The sequence below is a fragment of the Neofelis nebulosa genome, chromosome 15 (genome assembly GCF_028018385.1).
Source record: "Neofelis nebulosa isolate mNeoNeb1 chromosome 15, mNeoNeb1.pri, whole genome shotgun sequence".
Classification (NCBI taxonomy): domain Eukaryota; kingdom Metazoa; phylum Chordata; class Mammalia; order Carnivora; family Felidae; genus Neofelis; species Neofelis nebulosa.
The window spans coordinates 56769708-56790587 of NC_080796.1; the positions used below are offsets into that span (position 1 = coordinate 56769708).

The 20880-nt window shown below is 35.7% G+C and overlaps 1 protein-coding gene across 3 annotated transcripts in view; it reads left to right on the forward strand.

The window, feature by feature from the left end:
* Positions 1-83: 83 nt before the first annotated feature.
* Positions 84-20880, forward strand: part of BRINP3 (BMP/retinoic acid inducible neural specific 3) — a 422919-nt gene continuing 402122 nt past the window's right edge. Inside the window, exon 1 of one of the 3 annotated variants that reach the window (XM_058700030.1) lies at positions 84-785. The gene's annotated coding sequence lies outside the window, so the exon portion shown is untranslated. Of the gene's footprint in view, positions 786-2091; positions 2560-3502; positions 3957-20880 lie in introns of those variants that run through there. The other 2 variants (XM_058700032.1, XM_058700031.1) reach the window with 2 other exon arrangements.

The window sequence follows — 20880 nt, forward strand, 5'->3', positions numbered from 1 at the left end:
GCATCTTCAGCCCCTCGATTACCCGCCCCCCCCCCCCCCCCGCCCCAGTGCAAACCTCTGAGGATTTGGTCGTCCTAAAGTGACCACAGGGGCTTATTTGGGGGGGGGGGTGTGCTGGGATTCCTTACTACGCCTCCCTCAGTTGCTGCGAGTGAGAGAGTTCAAGGGAAATCCTAGTGAAATACACTGATGGAAAACTATTAATCCTAGTAATAATGTGCCCAACGCAGGTAACTCTTAAAGAACTGAGAGTGGGAAGATCAGAGCAGGATTTCCGAAGCAGTGCCCTCTTGAATTCTCATTGGATCCTTCCCAGCAGCCTAAATCATTCTTGCTGCTGTATCTATCAGGATGACTACAGCCCTGCTCACTAGTTCTCTCTTTATCTCTTGTCTTCCCCACATCCTTTTACTTCTCTTTGCAGATTTATCTGTATCTCACCTCCTGTTCTCTGGGGTTACACCGCTTCTATTTCTCCCCACTGTATGGGCATGTTACAGTCAGTAAATTTTCACTTTGTCTGCCCAAGGATCTTCACAAATAAGCCCCCCACCCCCCAAAATAAAAGGCACCTCTTTCGCATGTTGCTTCTTTTCCTTGGGGGTTCCGTGGCTTTCCGTGTAACTGGTTTTTAGTTGGTTACATGCCACCAGGAACTGCTGATTTTTTCAAAGTTCCACCACCCTGCAGCTCATCACTACCATAATTTGGAAGATCATGGAATTTCTGTTTGAATCCTGGATATCTTTTTCTCACAGTCATCTTGCTTCCTGAAATGTCCTCTGGTAAGTTATTCTCCTTACATTTTATTAGAAACTTATTGCTAGTGTTATTTTTAATGAGCTGTGTTGAGACAATATCTCATGAAAAAAATATTTTTTGTTACTTTCAGAACTCAAACATCTATGTGACTGTTAATTGATTAGTATATTAGTTGCAATTGTGCTACCAAGATACAACCCATGTGATGAATTATCCCATCACCTTTTACATTATTTATTTCTGTCCTCATTTATATTACAGGTTATAGGAAACATTAACCACCCCTCCCCCCTCCCATTAATGGTTCTTGGCACACATTCGTGTGCCATTTGAAAGGTCAAATTTTATATGTTTATCTAAGAGTAAGCTTAAAAGAAACCTTCAAGAAAATTTCAGGGTCTGAGAAAGTTCACTAGTCTCTGATCTTCAGAAGGTTGTACAGGTCAGCATTTGTTCATTGCAAGCAATTACATGACTGAAGGAGGACTTTTGTTAAGTGTATTTTTATGGGTTTAGCCGGACACTAAGTGCTAATAGCCACTCTATGGTAAGAAGAAGAGTGGGAGTTTTAAGTGAACCATTTTTTTTTTTTTCTCACAGTATCCCAAACACACATGAACATATTATTTTGGGCATTGTATTTCAATACAGGCATCATACTTAGTTTATTTCTGATTTTATGAATTTAGCTAGTGAACAGCTAATTGGACACACAGTACTCATTTCAGAGGAAGAAAGCCATCTGAAGGAAGCACTGATTATCTTCGTTCTAATAAATTGAAATTCAGGGGCAGACTTCATATGAAAAATTTAATTACCTCACTCTTCACACTTGTTCAGCCCCCAGACTCAATTTTTAATAAGTATGTTAATATGGCAGTGTTTTTGGCTTTTATGAACATTTTTTATGGGCTTAACTGACAGTTATGATTATCACTTCCCCTTTAAGTATAGGTATGTTGAGGAACATTTAAATCTTAGCTTTTACTTCACATATTGACAAAGACAGTGTATTAATTAAATACCAAGCCTGCGTGTGTTAGTTATCTCTAGTGCATACTAAGGTTTGAGGGTTTTCTCTGTGACCCCCTCTCCTCTGCCCAGCCCCCCTTAAGAACAAGTTCCTGGATTCTACAATATTTCTCTTTACTGGGATGGATGGAGGTGAGAACCTATTGTTTAAGCTTTTTACTTCCCTTACGTCTTTTCGTTCTTCATTTTCCTTTTATCTCTCTTTTTTTCCCCTTTCTCGCTCTCTCTGTCACTGTTTTTTGTTTTTTAATTTCTCGGAAAGAACTGTTCCTGCCCTCATTGATGGCTGACGCGACGACCTAAGTAATGCTTTTTTTAATTCAAAAGCCCTTTTAGCTTCCAGACATAAAAGTACTCCAGCTGCAGCGTCACCCCATCCCCCAGTCTCAGGATTCAAGGGCTTTCCCCCCTTGGCTTCCACCAGCAGCCCATCAGAGCAGGGCTGAGACTGTGGTCCACACCACTTGGCGCCCCTCACCCGTCACTAGTTACTACCTGGTCTCCTTCCCAGTCTGGTCGTCCTGACAAGTGCCATCAGCAGCCCTGACTTTACTTGAAGAAACGAGGGCTTCGCATAATTCACCCATTCAAATATCCTCTTTGGAGGACTGTTGCTATTGCGCAAGGGTGCAGGAGGGGGTTAGGGGGAAAAAAAAAAGCCAAAAACACCTAAAAACAAAACCAAAAGACGCAACTTTCAGTGCAGTCAGATCTTTTCTTCCTAACCTAGTCTACTCCAGTGAAGCACAGACGTACGTTGTTGAGGTAAGTGCGTTTTGCTATATTCTAGCCTGAAACTCAGGCTTGGGAAGGGGACATTTACGTTTGAAAGGCTCTGCCACCGCCAAGGACGCTTTAACCGGAGGGCTATCAACAGGCGACTGTGCCTGGAGGCTTCTCCGCAGCTCCTGGCAACGCCTAGGCCACCTGGGCGCGGAGAGCGCGGACGACAAGGTGCCCGGTGGCCTGGCTGGCCCTAGGCTCGGCGCTGGGAGTGGGGATGGCGGCGCGGGGAGGGACTGTGTCCCGCACTCTGCCCGGCCAGCGCAGGCTCCGCACTCAGCCCCTGCGGCGCGCAGTGCTCGGTGTGGGCAACCGCAGCCCTGGAGCGCGGGGCGCGCCGGGGGGCTGCGTCCGTGCCCAATGCTCCGTTTCCAGTCTGCCTCAGGCCAAACTTGAGCAAAACCTCTTTTCTGCGTGAGAGGACGGACTTGGGAGCTCTAGACTCTCTTATCAACGCCCTTCTGCATTTGCATTTATTTATTTATTTATTTATTTATTTATTTATGTTTTTTAATGAGCTATATCTAAGACTAATAAATGACGGCTCTTCAGCATGCCCGCTTTGTAAAACCCTAATCGCCCTCTTCATCCCCCTGCTTAGTCGGACTCACACTTGCTAACTGACTTCTCAGGCTCCGTGTTAAAGTATCATTGACCGTCATTCCCTGTCTGCCTTCACCAACTCGCAAGAATCTGGGGGGGGGGGGGGGGGGGCGGGGGGAGGAGAGAGAGTTGAATTTCAACTTGGGGATGGAGCTTGTGATATAAGGTTGAAGTTAAAGCAAAGAGTGGGGTTGGGAGCCGTGTGGCTTATATTAGACCCACTTTCCAGTTGGGCTTTTATTTTTTGTTTCCCCCTTTCTGGAGGTGGGGCGGGAGGTAGGAGGATCTGGGACTGGGCGCGCTCCCCTCCGCTGTCCTGGAGGGGGTGGTGCTTCTTGGCCGCTGGTTATGCTGGTTCTGCAGCCAGGCAGTGGCAGAGAGTTTAAGTCTCTGATGGCTGTTCTAGTCCCCAGGAGTTGAACCAGAGAGCGTTTTACTCTGCACCGGGTGGAGAACGTGATCAACCCTTTAGAGCAGGGGCCTCCTTCTAATGGGGATCGGTCTGGAAAAGGCTGGGGAGGCTCTGCCTCCGAAGATAAGATGCCTGTTTAGAGCTGTGTGAGATGCCAACCAGAGGCTTGAAAAGAGGAAGAGGTGACTGGGGTTGCAAAATAACCCCACTATTGCTTACAGATATTCTAGCCAGTCAAATGTATGTAAGCAAAGAAGAAAGCATCAGGGTATAAAACTGTCACAGCAGCCTCGAAGACAGAGGATTCAGAATTTTGAGACTTTTTTTGCATGCTGTTTAGATTTGTCATCATGCAGTTAAGCAGGTAAGGACTGAAGGTCTATATTTTATTGACAACCATGTAACCTGCATTTGACCAATCCTGTGATAATCTTTTTTCTGCCTCAAGAGATGGGATACATGTATTTTCAGATGGTTCTCCTATGATGCATAACTTCGTGGTATTCATATTCGTGAGCCGTTTAAATCAATTTAAATGTTTAACTTGCATTCATTGAAATGTGTAACAATGCTACAAAAATCATAAACTGGGCAGAGGTCAAAGGAATAAATGGGGAGGGTACAGAGTTGGAGGGAGGGATGCATTACCCTGATGAAGTATGTAAAATAGTAGTTGAAGAAATGCCTTGAAATTGTGCTTCTTGTTAAGGTCACAGACCTTAATATAAGGACAATTGGAGATTATTAAGGGCATCTTGAACTAGCAATTTAATTCTGACTATTTGAGAGAAATGTTTAATGGGTTATAGTCCCATTATTTTCTCACTTTCAAAAAACAATTATTGGGGTGGTGGTTGGTTGGGCTTTCAAACAGGTTAAGAAAGGAGCTTGCCCTAAGGCAATGTTTCATATAACCCCAGTATAGAAATCTTTGGGCTTGGAAAACTAGTTGCAAACTGAAAAATAAGCAAATTTAGAAAATTATAGTTAATCTCTCATAAATAAAGCCTTTTTTTAAATTTTAAGTTTTGTAGATGTATAATTTTAGCAGCTAATAGATTTCTTCAACTATTAGATTTAACAAAAAAATAATTAAAATGACAACACATGTTTTGAATGTGTGAAGTTTTGTTAGTATTGATAATGTTTTGTAATGTTTTGCTTACTTGTTGAAGGAGTCTGGAGTCCCCACATAATGAAGCAAAAAATTAGTGAAACCCAATTCTAAAACTATCCTACTTATATCTAACACTTTCTCTTCTCTAAGAAATTGTATTCTTTAAGATTTTCCCTGGAAATAATTTTAGTACTTACATTTATTGATGTGGATTTCTGATCAATAAGTTTTCTGCTTGTAAGGCTCACTGATAACATCTTGAAGATATAAGAAGGATAATTGCAACTTTGGGTCATAAAATTGCAAAGTTATAGTGCTTTTCTTAAAAGGGAGTTTGATACAAGAGGTACTTTTTACTCCACTGGAGAAAGTAATTTGTCAATGAATTCCAATTCTTCAATTCTTCCCAATTCTTTTGCATTTTACCCTCTAGAGTTTTATTGTAGTGAACATGTTCAGTGTGTGTGTGTGTGTGTGTGTGTGTGTGTGTGTGTACGCCCACTTTTGGGTGGGTGGAGAAAGTATTTATTTAAATATACAGTGCTTTAATAATGTTTTTGAAGTGAAATATGCAGAATACCTATATGATTGATTTCATTTATCATTTAATCAGATAATGTGTTATTCTAGCCTCTCACAAGATATTTTCTTAAACTCAACCTTACAGTGGAAATGTAGATTTTTAAATAAAATACAGTACATCTTGATTTTCTTCATGCAAAATGATTGGTATATATAGGTAACTAAATCAAATCTAAATAGGAAGAAACCTTTGGGATTCTAAAAGAATGTGTGTGTGTGTGTGTGTGTGTGTGTGCGCGCGCAGTGCGCTTGTATGGATTATATATACACACATGCATATATAAAATTAACCTTATTACTAGATTTGTATGTTCTTTAAATAAAAATGGAATTTATTTTCAGAATAGTGTCTTTGTGTGTTTCCCTCTACAAGTGCAAAGAACTTAACTTGTAGGACTTCAAAACTTTGATATTTTGTTATCAACCTATGCTTCAGTTTCCTACATTCCCTGCTATTTTGATTTTTTTTCCATATTCTTTTTAAAATGAGCAGTTACTGACTGGAATAAGCGTCTGCAATTTTAGCAATCTAGAAAATTGGGTATTAGTTTGAAGTTCAGACACAAACAGAAATGTAACACCAATGTGGCAAGTTGAGCATAAATTCATCTTTCATGAAAAAATACCATAAAGGTATTTGGATATTATGATTATGACTTCTGATTAATGACGTAAGCTCCTAAGAGTCTTAATATTTTTCTCTTAATTTCCTAGCAGGGGGTTATTGTGATACGTAGAGAGAGATGGGTTTAGGATTCCTTCCTCAGTGTCAATTCTAGCTCTACCTCAGTAATATGATCCTAGTGAAATTTCTTGACCACTCTTCATTTATTTTCCTCAACTCTCAAATGGCGGAAAATAATATCTATAGTGTTGTTATAGATAAATGACATAAGAGATGAAAATGCTTTAAACAGACAAACATGTTCTGAAAACAAAATATATTTTGAAAAAGATAGCATTTACATTTATTTATTTATTTTTTTGGCCTTTTTGGATACAGTTCTCCTTCCATGAAGAAGTAATGATGTTGACAACTTTTTTTTTTTTTTAATGATAGTATCAAATATTCTTGGTATATGGTGTCACGGTGTCTAATGAATTTAAATAATGTTTTCTTTTTGTTTTGATATTGTGTAGCTGAAAAACAAAACAGAAGTTGAAGAATGCATTCCTTGAGGCACACTAATTCTTAATTACATTATATTTACCTTGGCTTTAGTGTATTTCTGGGACAATAGTCACATCTACAAAAGTAGTTATTCTTCATTAACTTTTCAGTGTCAGTTAGTGAAAGGAACGTCTGATTTCTTAGCAAATTTTTGTTATTAACCTGATGATTCCTGTCAGTTTAATTGAAAATAAGGTCAACTGTTCTTATGTAGCAACTTTAAAAATGGAGTAAGTCAAAAAATGTCAGACTTTAAATTTTGAACATTGTTTATAAACTAATATTCAGCTTACCAGAATTAATTAGGAGACATCTGGCATTGTTGCTGTTTTAATTTAGCAACTATGTGGATATTTTCATTTAGACATTTAGGTGTGTAATTGAGCAGTTTCTCCATTTGCTGTTATATGGTTTTATGATTTTAATGTTTACAATTTATAAGTTCTAAAGGAGAACAAAAGAAAAAATAATTTGTGTTTGAAAATTATTGGCTGTTAATGGATGATCGTGATTGTTAAAAGAAGGGAATAGTATAATCATGTTTATTCTATTCTAGAAAAGAGGAAAAGAATCTCTAAAGATGAACTTTCATCATGAGCACTAATGATCTTTCTACTGAAAATCTATCTGGAAGTTCTTTTTCTTTCTTCTTCTTCTTCTTCTTCTTCTTCTTCTTCTTCTTCTTCTTCTTCTTGTTCTTCTTCTTCTTCTTCTTCTTCTTCTTTTTTAAACTGATATCAAATAGCCACTGTAACAATTTTATACTGGTCATCAAATACTGTCATCAATAACATTTTAAAGCTTTCATTACTGTCATTTCAAGGCATATTTGATGAGTAATTAAGAATATTGGTATCCACTTACTCATGTGCAAACCTATCCAGTTACAAAGTATCCGTAGCTAATGATATCTAAAGCTATGAATCCACTTTTCTATACTTAATATATGATATGAAGTATTCCTGCATACAGTTCTGGGATATTTCTCAATTTTGTATTCAGAGTAACAAATCATGAATAACTAGTTGATGCTCCATAATTGAAATAAACCCAATTATGATTCTCTAACAATTTATTTTCCCCTAAGATTGAAAGATAAAACAAATATATTTTTTTTAAAGAGTTGACTGGATTGCCAGGTATTTTTCATGAAATAAATGGTTTGTGTTGATTTTTAAAATGATTATTTTTAACCAAGAAAGTATAAATTCACATATGGAAAAATGACATGCAACCTAAAAATGTAAGAAGTCTTATAGATTGTTACTCTTCCATATTCATTATTATTTCTTAAACATAATTTATACTCACACAATTTTAATTTTTGTTAAATTTACAGTTGAAAGTGTATTTTCCCTGTGTGACCTATTTTTATTTAAAATTAATATTTTGAGAGTGTTTGTTTTAATGCCTAAACCCTAATTTACTCAGATATAGATGCCTTTGAAAGCACCCAAAGCATAACAAATTCCCTTATATAGCTAATAAAGAAGTTTCCATGATATAGTTCCAGCAAATTAAATCTATAAAATACACATTTATTGATTAAATTAATAAATATGTTAACATTACATTCAAATGTATTGTAGTTCTCTGCTCTAAAAGAATTATTGTCTCATAATGGTGTGTTTCATTTAAATTCCATTATAGAGTTATGTGAAAGAATACTTATAGATAGACTTATTCTTCCTGATTTCTGTGAATATCAGCCAACCTCATCAGGATTGAGCTGTTTTTTATTAACTTTTCTGGAGTCTTGCATTTTGTTAATTTTAAAAGCTATCTCTAGAATATTGCACTATTAAAAAACAATCTTGCCTTGGGAAGAGCAGAATTGAGGAAGCTAGATTTTCAATGTCAAATAGTGGCCAGAATATAAACACACTGCTACTTTATAGATTCATTAAACACTCATTCTCACAACTGAAAAACATTTTCTTTAAAACATGCCAGATGATGTCCACAAATACAAGGTAGTTTGGAAAAGGTGATTAAATCAAACCAAAAATTACATTTAAAAAATCAAGCATGGGTTTAATCAAGTATCATATTACTGAATCCCATGTGTTGCATATAATGTGTTTTTTGTAATTTGTAATATCTTTGATAGGCATATCCTTTAAAGATACAAGTATATTTTAACTGCTTTCAGATATGCAACTTAATACTGTGTGCAGAAGCTTCTTCTGTTGTAGCTAAAGAAAATCTAGAACAAAATTAATTAAATCAGGAAGTCCTGGTGTAGATAATACATTTAAGTGTTTTTCATGTCTTTAGTATGGTAACATTTCTGATGGTTTGAAAAATCAGCTCTTTAAATGTATATAAAGAGATGATAGAACAGTCTTTTTCAGAAGTAAACAACTGTTAAATAATAATAAACACAATTGAAATTTTTAGAAGAAAATCATTAAAGGTTAAATAAATCTTACATCAAAGTTGTATAAAGTGATCTCTTTAGATAATTAACTCATGCTTTTCTCAACATTTTCTTATACCAAAGATATCAATATATAGACCAAGTCTAACTTACACAAAACATTTAAATTGAATGACTCAGGTTTACAAGTAATTGAATTTTTGATTATTCATTCTGACCTGTCACTAATATTCAAAAACAAAGTTACAATATATTTTATCACTGTGATAAGTAGTATTTTGGAAATTACACTAGGGAATAATGTGGAAGACAAAAAGTTTCCAGAGAATGAAAATGATCTCCCAATTACCAATCAACAGCAGTAACAACTAGAAAGTATATATTTTTGTTCCATTTTACTAATTTCTGTCCAAATGGAGTTTTTAAACAACTTCTTAATTTTAAGTAAAAAAAAAAAAAAGCAATTATTATGGGGGGGGGGGTGTTTTCCAATGTGTAAAATTTACTCTTTTGTACATGTCAAAAATTTTAACAATTACCCAAAAACAGTGTTTTCATTTTTACATTGTGAACTAAGAGAAGTGAATCCAGTCTTCTCTGTGAGTCGAAAGAAAATCCATAGTTAAGAAAAATGGGACTCCTGAGAAATTTCTTAAGGGTCACTCCACATATCTTAAATTTAAATTTAAAACTACTTTTTTGAATAAAGGACTTGCTTTAAGTATCTTTCTCACCTTTGAGTGGAGATATAGCTTATGGATTTATAAACTTTTTCTCCAACACACAGATTTTTGCAATGTATCACTCCTTTTTTTGAGAACTTTTATTTATTTATTTTTTTAATTTTTTTTAACGTTTATTTATTTTTGAGACAGAGAGAGACACAGCATGAACGGGGGAGGGGCAGAGAGAGAGGGAGACACAGAATCGGAAACAGGCTCCAGGCTCTGAGCCATCAGCCCAGAGCCCGACGCGGGGCTCAAACTCACGGACCGCGAGATCGTGACCTGAGCTGAAGTCGGACGCTTAACCGACTGAGCCACCCAGGCGCCCCAGAGAACTTTTAGATCAGGACAGATTATTGACATTTTAAATATGTAGCTATCTTTATATTTTGGTTAAAAGCATAACACTGATTATGTTTGACTAGTGACAAAACCATGAGGAAAAATAACTGAGGATCCACGTTTCCTCTCAGAACTCTAGCAGGTTTTCATTTGTGTTTCATTTGTGTTTTCATTTCTTTCATCCATCCATGAAATGAAGACATTTTACAATCATGCAAAAATAGGCCAGAATGAATAAGAAAGATCACTTATGTCATTATTACTTTTTAAAACCTATCCCTGACTTCTGCTATTTAAGAAAATCAATTTTGATTTAGAGTAAGAATCAGCAACTTCATATAAATGGCTGTGATTAACTAGCAAAAATATTTCTTTCTTATCAATAATATTGAGTCAGTAAGACAAACAAGTTTTATCTAGCTTCACATGATTCTTTCATCACAAAAGTGACAAAAAATTAGCATGCTTTACTATAATTTTGATATAGATTTCTAGAGGTCTAAACTGAAGATGAAAATTTATTGACTCAGGATTTGAAACTAACCAGTTGCTAACTGTTCATGAAAATTTATTTATTACTGGGGCACCTGGGTGGCTCAGTCAGTTAAGTGTCCAACTCTTGACTTCAGCTCAGTCATGATCTCATGGTTCGTGAGTTCGAGGCTTGCGTGGGGCTCTGCACTGACACTGAGGAGTCTTTTCGGGATCCTCTCTCTCTCTCCCTCTCTCTCTCTCTGCCCCTCCCCTGCTGACTCTCTCTCTCTCTCAAAAGAAATAAACTTTAAAAAAATTATTTATTACCAAATTTCATTCTCAGATAATTCCCATAACATTGATTCCTATGATTATTGTTTAGAAGGTAATTCTTGACAGGTTCAGACAACATGATTTAAAAAATTATGACCAGTGTGTACATAATGTGCTGGGTAGAGCTAATACTCAATAGTTTCTATATATTAGACATAGTAATGTCTTATTTATGCTTTCTTATAATATCCTTCAAAATCTTGCTGTTTTTTAATATAAAAATTCTCTTCAAGAATATAAATTATTTTTTCAAATAGATTTACTTTGCTTTTCTTTTGAAATTAATATCTTATGTTCCTTATAACTTTCTAAGTTTGAAGAGTTAAAGTAACATAGTGATAAGAATGGTCCTTGAAAATGTCAGATGTTTTCAAAATTGTATGTTGGGAGAAAATAAAACATATTGTTAGAAAAAAGCTTAATTAGACAAGCTGGAATATATTACCAACCAGGCAATATATGGCTAGCTACCATGTGAAAATATTGGCCATTCCAGCATTTCTGGCCATGAGGTAAGATGTGCATTCTTTGATTAGAAACATGGAGAGTCCTGACATGCTTTCTTAAATAAACATGTTTTTAAATTTTTTTTTACATTTATTTATTTTTGAGAAACAGAGTGAGACAAAGCGTGAGCGGGGGAGGGGCAGAGAGCAAAGGAGACACAGAATCCGAAGCAGGCCTCAGGCTCTGAGCAAGACGCAAGGCTCGAACCCCCCAACCGTGAGATCATGACCTGAGCCAAGTACGCTCAACCGACAGCCACCCAGGTGCCCCTGACGTGCTTTCTTGGATGGTAGTTCAGAAGGCATGGAGAACAGTAGATAAAAAAATTAACTACTTGATGTTGGATTGGTTTGCTTATTGTAGATCACCTCTTTTTATTGTTATTTTGGTTTTTTAAAAAATTATTTATTGGGGGCACATGGATGATCAGCTGGTTGAGCGTTTTCTCTTGATTTCAGCTCAGGTCATGATCTCACAGTTCATGGGTTCAAGCCCCATGTCGGGCTCTGTGCTGACAGCATGAAGCCTGGTTGGGGTTTCTCTCTCTCTCTGTCCATCCTCAACATGATCTCTCTCTCCTACTCTCTCAAAAAATAAACAAAACAATTAAACATTTATTGGATGTATGATCAGTGGTGTGCAATGGAGTGAACCTTGGGAATATAACAATGAAAAGATATAACAGTTGTGCATAAGATGTTTACAATTTTTATTTTTGCTCTGTGTAGTACACTTTGCTTTAGTTAATGAACAAAGGCAAATTTAATGCTTGGCCACTATTTGTTTTCACACATGTCCAATTTTGATATTATAAATACAATTCTCTTTGAGAAAAGAGGAGGGATGTCATATTTCTCAGGATAGAGATAGGTCAGTAAAGAATGTATTTTCCATTCAGAGTTCTGAGGATAATTATTAAAGGCAAAGGAAGGAACCAGGACAGTTCTGAAGGTAAAACCATAACAATTCTCAGAGTGATGACTGACTTAGTTGATGTTTTATCATGGTTTGTTTTGTTTTTAAATGTTAGCTTTTTTTTAAATGGAAACATTTCCAATGTGTTATGCTTTTGTTTTTTAGTGACTAGAATTAACAAAAAACGATTAACATTATAAGAATTTGAAAATTTAATTTTCTTATTCCATCATGTGTGTACTGAGGGCTTTCTCCACGCCATGTTATTTTGTTAGTGCTACAGATGCATTAGTGAATAAAAACAGATACCAATCCCTGCCTGGTGTTGCTTGCACTGGAATTGCAGTAAGTATTACATTATTACAGGAATTATTGAATAATTACAAGAATTATCCTGTGAATTTAGTGATATCTGTAACCAAGACTAGAAGGCAAGTTTAGGACTCCACTGGCAATATTTCTAACCATACGCTTCTAGGTTAAAAACACTTCAACATTTTCATTTCCTTACAAAAGAATAAAAAGAAGCTGAAGATTATTATTTTGAGATTAAAAAAGAATTTCCTTTGGCTTAATAATCAGAACCTTTTAAAAAACTTTAACAATTTTATTGGACTTTCTTTGAAAATTCCTTAAATGTAGGGTACTTGTGCGGCTCAGTTGGTTAAGCATCCGACTCTTGATTTTGGCTCAGGTCACGATTTCATGGTTCAGGAGTTTGAGCCCTGCACCGGGCTTCTCACTGACAGTATGGAGCCTGCTTGGGATTGTCTCTCTGCCTTTCTCTCTGTCCCTCGCCCATGTGCAGGCACGTGTGTGTACACGCACGCATGCACGCGCTCTCTCTCTGTCTCAAAATAAATAAAAACTTAAAAAAAATGTTTTTAAGTTCCTTGAATGTAATGTTTACTTTGTGTATGACCTCAGAAGATACACTCCTATTTATGTTTCTTCATATAATAATTTCTAATTAAATAGCCTACTTTACCTTGTAGCCCTGGTTAACTCCAAGATAAGTTTTGGTCCTATTATAGAACAATGGATTCATTGTCCATTTGGTTCCACACTCCAGCGTTTCTACACTTCAACCCAGCATTATGTCTTACTCTTCGAATAAGTATAAATGCCTTTGTTGAAAGTCTAAGTTAGTGTTATACTTTGTTTTTACCCAGGATCATTATTAAAAATTTTATTTTAATATTTCTAAAGCCTTTCAAAACTGTGACTGAGGTCATTTTCCATAGAGGTGAGGGAGAAATGTTTATTGTCTTTGTATTGCATAGTACGTACACATAGTCCTTTTTTAAAAATTATTTCCTCAAATTCTCTTTAAATTTGCCTTTATGTGACAAAAGTCTTTTACTGACCAGAATTGTTTTATCCAGGGTGCTTTATTATCAGACTGTGCCAGAAACAACAGAATTTTTTTCCTGGTTATAGTGACCATACTAAATACAGATGTCTGTAACCATGATTTCCATTCCATTTCTGTATGTACATGTAGATTATTTTAATCTTTATTTTTAATTAATTAATTAATTAATTAATTATAGTATTGACCATATCCCCTAGGTTGTACTTTTCATCCTTGTGACTTATTCACTCCATAGTTGGAAGCCTGTATCTCCCACTCCCTTTCAATCACTTTTTCCCCCACCCCAACCATCAGTTTGTTTTCGGTCTTTGTGGATCTGTGTCTGCTTTTTTGTCTGAATGTTTTGCTTTGTTTTTTAGGTTCCATATGTAAATTAAATAATATTTGTTTTTCTCAGTCTGACTTATTTCACTTAGCATAACACCCTCTAGATCCATCCATGTTGTCATAAATGGGAATATCTCATTCTTTTTTATGACTGAGTAATATTTCATTGTGTATATATACCACGTCTTCATCTATTCATCTGTGCGTGGACACTCAAAGCTATTGTAAATAATGCTGCTGCAGACATAAGGGTGCGTATATCTTTTCAAATTAGTGCTTTTCTTTTCTTTGGGTAAATAACCTGTAATGGCATTATTAGATCATATGGTATTTCTATTTTTAATTGTTTGAGGAGCTTTTATACTGTTTTCCACAGTGACTGCGATTTGCAGTCTCATCAATAGTGCATGAGGGTTCCTTGTTTTCTATATTCTGGCCCTGTCTTCTTTCTAGTATTCTTTATTCTACTTATTCTGACAAGTATAAGGTAATATATCTCATTGTGGGATTGATTTGTATTTCCCTGACGGTTAGTCATACTGAACATCTTTTCATGTGTATGTTGGTCATCTGTATGTCTTCTTTGGAAAAAAATCTTATTTTATTTTTTAAAAATTGTTGCTTATTTATTATAATGTCTATTTTATTTTTGAGAGAGAGAGAGAGAGAGAGAGAGAGAGAGAGAGAGAGAGAAGATATATGGGGGAGAGGCAGAGAGAGAGGGAGACCCAGAATCTGAAGCAGGCTCCAGGCTACAAGCTGTCAGCATAGAGCCTGACATGGGGCTCGAACTCACAAACAGTGAGTTCTTGACCTGAGCTGAAACCAAGAGTCAGATGCTTAACTGATTGAGTCACCCAGACTCCTCTGGAAAAAATATCTTTGTTTTAAGCTGTCTCCTCTTTTATTGTTTTGGTAATCAAAGATACTTATAATCAATTTTCAAAAACATTTCTCATACTTTAACATTAGATTTTGCAATTTATATATACTATTCTAAACATCTTGCATCTGAAATTTATTCTTTATTCTTTTACCACTCTTTCCTTATGAATTAAAAAGAAATACAATCTGAATCTCACCAAGATGTGCTGTTATGTAATCAGTTATGTTGAAACACCAAGATATTTCACATTTAAAATATAAAAAATAAGCCAAATGACTCTTGAACTTTGGGCATTTAAGAATTATGCTCCCTACGTGCTGGACAGAATTAAGGAACGGAACTCCCCTTCTCTTCATTTTTTCTAATCAGCTCCACCATTAGGTAGTAGCATTTAACTTCTTCTTTATTGGTAGGACGAGATTGTATTGACAGGATCAAGCAGGAGATTAGTTCTCTCTGCAGTATATACTCCTCAGAGGAATGCTAACCCTCATTAGGATGGAAAACACTTAAAGCTGTAATTCAGAGGCACTGTATTGCCTGATCAGCTAAAATAAATAATGAGAAGGACCCTCTGGAATGTAGGTTTATCAGAGTTAAATCACTGGAAAGATTCACTTCTCAGGCTAGTCTTAACCTATACAACATGATTTAAAATGAGAAAGCTCAATTATTTAAAAAAATAAAGTGAAAAAATATAAAAATAAAGGATTACTAACAGATTAATATAATGACAATCTCTTTCTGGTTTAAGCAGACATAATGAAATAGCCTACAAACAAAAGAAAAAAATGGCATTCAGTACATGTTCCAGAAATTTGCCATGTACATGACAGTTTGTTAAGCTTTAAGGGCCACAGGGATTACTAAAACATAATCTCTGCCAGCAAGACCTTCACAAACTTCCTATGAACAAAGGTGGTAAAAAGGATAATAGTGGCATATTGTGAAATTTTAGAAGATTTATGAATGGAAATCCATCTAGTCTGTAGTTATTTTAATAATTTTAAAAACAACATATTTGAAAGGATTTAAAAGAGTTATTAACCCACCAGGAAAAATGTTTTTAAATTTTTCTTTTTTAAAAAAAAATTTAAATGTTTATTTTTTTTTGAGAGAGAGAGAGAGAGAGAGAGCATGAGCACAGGAGGGGCAGAGAGAGAGGGAGATGCAGAATCAAAAGCAGGCTTCAGGCTCTGAGTTGTTAGCACTGAGCCCAACATGGGGCTCAAACCCACAAGATGCGAGATCATGACCAAAGTCAAGTTGGATGCTTAACTGACTAGGCCATTCAGATGCCCCTGTTTTTAGATTTTTCTTAAAGTTCATTTATTTTGAGAGAGATAAAACGTGCACAAGTGGGGAAGGGGCAGACAGAGAGGGAAAGAGAGAGAATCCCAAACAGGCTCCACACTGTCAACAAAGAACCCGATGCAGGGCTTGAACTCAAGGAACTGTGAGGTCATGACCTGAGCCGAAATTAGGAGTCAGGTGCTTAACCAACTGAGCTACCCAGGCATCCCCATTCATTTTTATTTTTATTTTTTTATTTTTATTTTTATTTATTTTTTATTTAAAAATTTTTTTTTAATGTTTATTTATTTTTGAGACAGAGAGACACAGAGCATGAATGGGGGAGGGTCAGAGAGAGAGGGAGACACAGAATCCAAAGCAGGCTCCAGGCTCCGAGCTGTCAGCACAGAGCCCGACGCGGGGCTCAAACTCATGGACCGTGAGATCATGACCTGAGCCGAAGTCGGATGTTTAACCGACTGAGCCACCCAGGCGCCCCCCCATTCATTTTTAAAATTCAAAAGGAATTGCTATTTCACATAAAGAACACATTCCATTTTTTTTTTTTTTAAGTCGCTGATTGGATAACCTTAGGTGTCTGTGATGCCTAGAGTTATATGATATTTTTTTTGCTTTGGGGATTATCACAACTTTTTGGCTTTTTATATATTTGTTTTACTTTTTGAGAGATATTGAAAGGATTATTAGTGCATAAAGAAAAGAAAAAAAACCTTTCATTATAATTTCCAGATACACCCAGTGACAAACTGCATGGCTAAAAGTCAGAATGACTTTTTTCCCCATTTCTACATGTTACTATTTATTTCAACAGGTGCACAAAGGCAGAGCAACTATTTCTGTATACTCTCGGTGGAGTGCAGGAAAGAGAGAGTGGCAAAATTCTGCCTACTTGTGTGGAAAAAGGCACACATTATGTAACGTATGCAAGATTTTATATCTTGCTGAATTTCTTGACATCTTTATAGAATAAAATGCCAAATTCTACTCCATTAGGCTATTTTTTTTTCTTTTTTTTTTATTTTTTATTTTTTTCTTTTTTTTAATTTTTTAATATATGAAATTTACTGTCAAATTGGTTTCCATACAACACCCAGTGCTCATCCCAAAAGGTGCCCTCCTCAATACCCATCACCCACCCTGCCCTCCCTCCCACCCCCCATCAACCCTCAGTTTGTTCTCAGTTTTTAACAGTCTCTTATGCTTTGGCTCTCTCCCACTCTAACCTCTTTTTTTTTTTTTTTTTTCCCTTCCCCTCCCCCACGGGTTTCTGTTACGTTTCTCAGGATCCACATAAGAGTGAAATCATATGGTATCTGTCTTTCTCTGTATGGCTTATTTCACTTAGCATCACACTCTCCAGTTCCATCCACGTTGCTACAAAAGGCCATATTTCATTTTTTCTCATTGCCACGTAGTATTCCATTGTGTATATAAACCACAATTTCTTTATCCATTCATCAGTTGATGGACATTTAGGCTCTTTCCATAATTTGGCGATTGTTGAGAGTGCTGCTATAAACATTGGGGTACAAGTGCCCCTATGCATCAGTACTCCTGTATCCCTTGGATAAATTCCTAGCAGTGCTATTGCTGGGTCATAGGGTAGGTCTATTTTTAATTTTCTGAGGAACCTCCACACTGCTTTCCAGAGCGGCTGCACCAATTTGCATTCCCACCAACAGTGCAAGAGGGTTCCCGTCTCTCCACATCCTCTCCAGCATCTATAGTCTCCTGATTTCTTCATTTTGGCCACTCTGACTGGCGTGAGGTGGTATCTGAGTGTGGTTTTGATTTGTATTTCCCTGATGAGGAGCGACGTTGAACATCTTTTCATGTGCCTGTTGGCCATCCGGATGTCTTCTTTAGAGAAGTGTCTATTCATGTTTTCTGCCCATTTCTTCACTGGGTTATTTGTTTTTCGGGTGTGGAGTTTGATGAGCTCTTTATAGATTTTGGATACTAGCCCTTTGTCCGATGTGTCATTTGCAAATATCTTTTCCCATTCCGTTGGTTGCCTTTTAGTTTTGTTGGTTGTTTCCTTTGCTGTGCAGAAGCTTTTTATCTTCATAAGGTCCCAGTAATTCACTTTTGCTTTTAATTCCCTTGCCTTTGGGGATGTGCCGAGTAAGAGATTGCTACGGCTGAGGTCAGAGAGGTCTTTTCCTGCTTTCTCCTCTAAGGTTTTGATGGTTTCCTGTCTCACATTCAGGTCCTTTATCCATTTTGAGTTTATTTTTGTGAATGGTGTGAGAAAGTGGTCTAGTTTCAACCTTCTGCATGTTGCTGTCCAGTTCTCCCAGCACCATTTGTTAAAGAGACTGTCTTTTTTCCATTGGATGTTCTTTCCTGCTTTGTCAAAAATGAGTTGGCCATACGTTTGTGGGTCTAGTTCTGGGGTTTCTATTCGATTCCATTGGTCTATGTGTCTGTTTTTATGCCAATACCATGCTGTCTTGATGATGACAGCTTTGTAGTAGAGGCTAAAGTCTGGGATTGTGATGCCTCCTGCTTTGGTCTTCTTCTTCAAAATTACTTTGGCTATTCGGGGCCTTTTGTGGTTCCATATGAATTTTAGGATTGCTTGTTCTAGTTTCGAGAAGAATGCTGGTGCAATTTTGATTGGGATTGCATTGAATGTGTAGATAGCTTTGGGTAGTATTGACATTTTGACAATATTTATTCTTCCAATCCATGAGCAGGGAATGTCTTTCCATTTCTTTATATCTTCTTCAATTACCTGCATAAGCTTTCTATAGTTTTCAGCATACAGATCTTTTACATCTTTGGTTAGATTTATTCCTAGGTATTTTATGCTTCTTGGTGCAATTGTGAATGGGATCAGTTTCTTTATTTGTCTTTCTGTTGCTTCATTGTTAGTGTATAAGAAATCCAGCACCCTTTCTTAATAAAAACCCTTGAGAAAGTCGGGATAGAAGGAACATACTTAAAGATCATAAAAGCCATTTATGAAAAGCCCACAGCTAACATCATCCTCAATAGGGAAAAACTGAGAGCTTTTTCCCTGAGATCAGGAACACGACAGGGATGCCCACTCTCACCGCTGCTGTTTAATATAGTGCTGGAAGTTCTAGCATCAGCAATCAGACAACAAAAGGAAATCAAAGGCATCCAAATTGGCAAAGATGAAGTCAAGCTTTCGCTTTTTGCAGATGACATGATATTATACATGGAAAATCCGATAGACTCCACCAAAAGTCTGCTAGAACTGATACATGAATTCAGCAAAGTTGCCGGATACAAAATCAATGTACAGAAATCAGTTCCATTAGGCTATTTAAAAATTCATTACTTTTATATAAACAATGTCTAGATAAGGAAGAAGAATTTAAGGTCATTTGAGGTAAAAAATTATAGAACATAACTGGCATTTAACTAAAGCCGTAAATTAATACATCATTACTGAAGTAATGATGTAAATCATTGAATAATGGAACTCTTATTCTTTTATTTATTTGACCATATACCATATATAGGTCATGAATATTCAACAGTGAAAAGTGTATATGTATATGCATATAGGAAGATGATGTGTTATATTATCCATATCTTTGAATACGTTCACCAAATGTAATACTTGAGTTTGCCATTTTAGAAAAGCAATGCCTTTGAAATGATTTTCCTCATAACTCATAATCTATCCTGCCAAATAATACTTTAAAATATATATTTTTAGTTGTAGTCTTGACTTTTCACACTATTATTCCTTAAAATAATACTTGTGAAAGATGATCCTAGTATTCATGTAATCATCTGGCATTTTTGACAACATAAGAAAACTTACCTTGGTTAAAAATTTATAATGCATTTCAGAAAATATTAAAATCATCTCATAATTTTATTATGTCTCCATTTTGAGACACCAACTCTGGTTTGTTTTTTTTTTTCATTTCATTATAAAGCAATTTATAATAATATGGAGTCATTAAACCTACTGGATTAATCTTGCAATTTCTATGAAGAGCAAATAGGTAAATTAAATCACTCTGACCATGATTATACTTTTTAACCCAATAAATAGCACACATAATCTGAAAAAAAGTAGTTTTGCAATTTTTTAGTTTATAGTACCTGTTTTTAAAGATATTAAACTGAATCACATTTAACTTTTATTTCATTTTCTATTTCCATTATTTATATTTTCCATTAAAAATTTTTATTTTGTTCAAAAGCATTTTATTAAGTGGTAACAAAATTCCTAATAAATAAATTTCAATCTGCAATCAGTTCTGATTAGGTTGTAGTGTGGTATCATAGGGAGAGCATGGTTTTCAATATGGGTTCAAGACTAATGCCATTCGGTCCTTGCTCTGTTGCATGTTTATTCACCTTGAACCTCAGTCATCTAAACAAGCTAATGTTGATATTAATATATACTGCATTGTGTTGCTATGAGGTGAAATACAGAAATATTGGCAAATTGTTGGCATATCAAAAGAGCTTGATAAAGGTAATTTTTTGGGAAGAAAATAATGTTATTTTCATCATCACTGTCTATTTTTCCCCCAATAAACTTTGGAAGGATTTGAGTTAAAGTTATCCCTAGTATATGACCTTTCAAATGGGGAGGAGCAAGCTATTCAACTGCTGTTTCTGTTATTAAATTCCAGAATGACAACACAGTATAACATACATTATGCTTAATAATGAAAAGAGATCTTATGTTTGACTTTACATTTGACCTCGTGTTCATGTGACCTATCTTTAGAAACTATGAATAACAAAATATAAATGACAGGATCCTAAGTTTTCCACAATTATATGCATGATCATTATATTCCCTTATAATTATACTTAAAGCTAATAATTAATGATAGTTTTA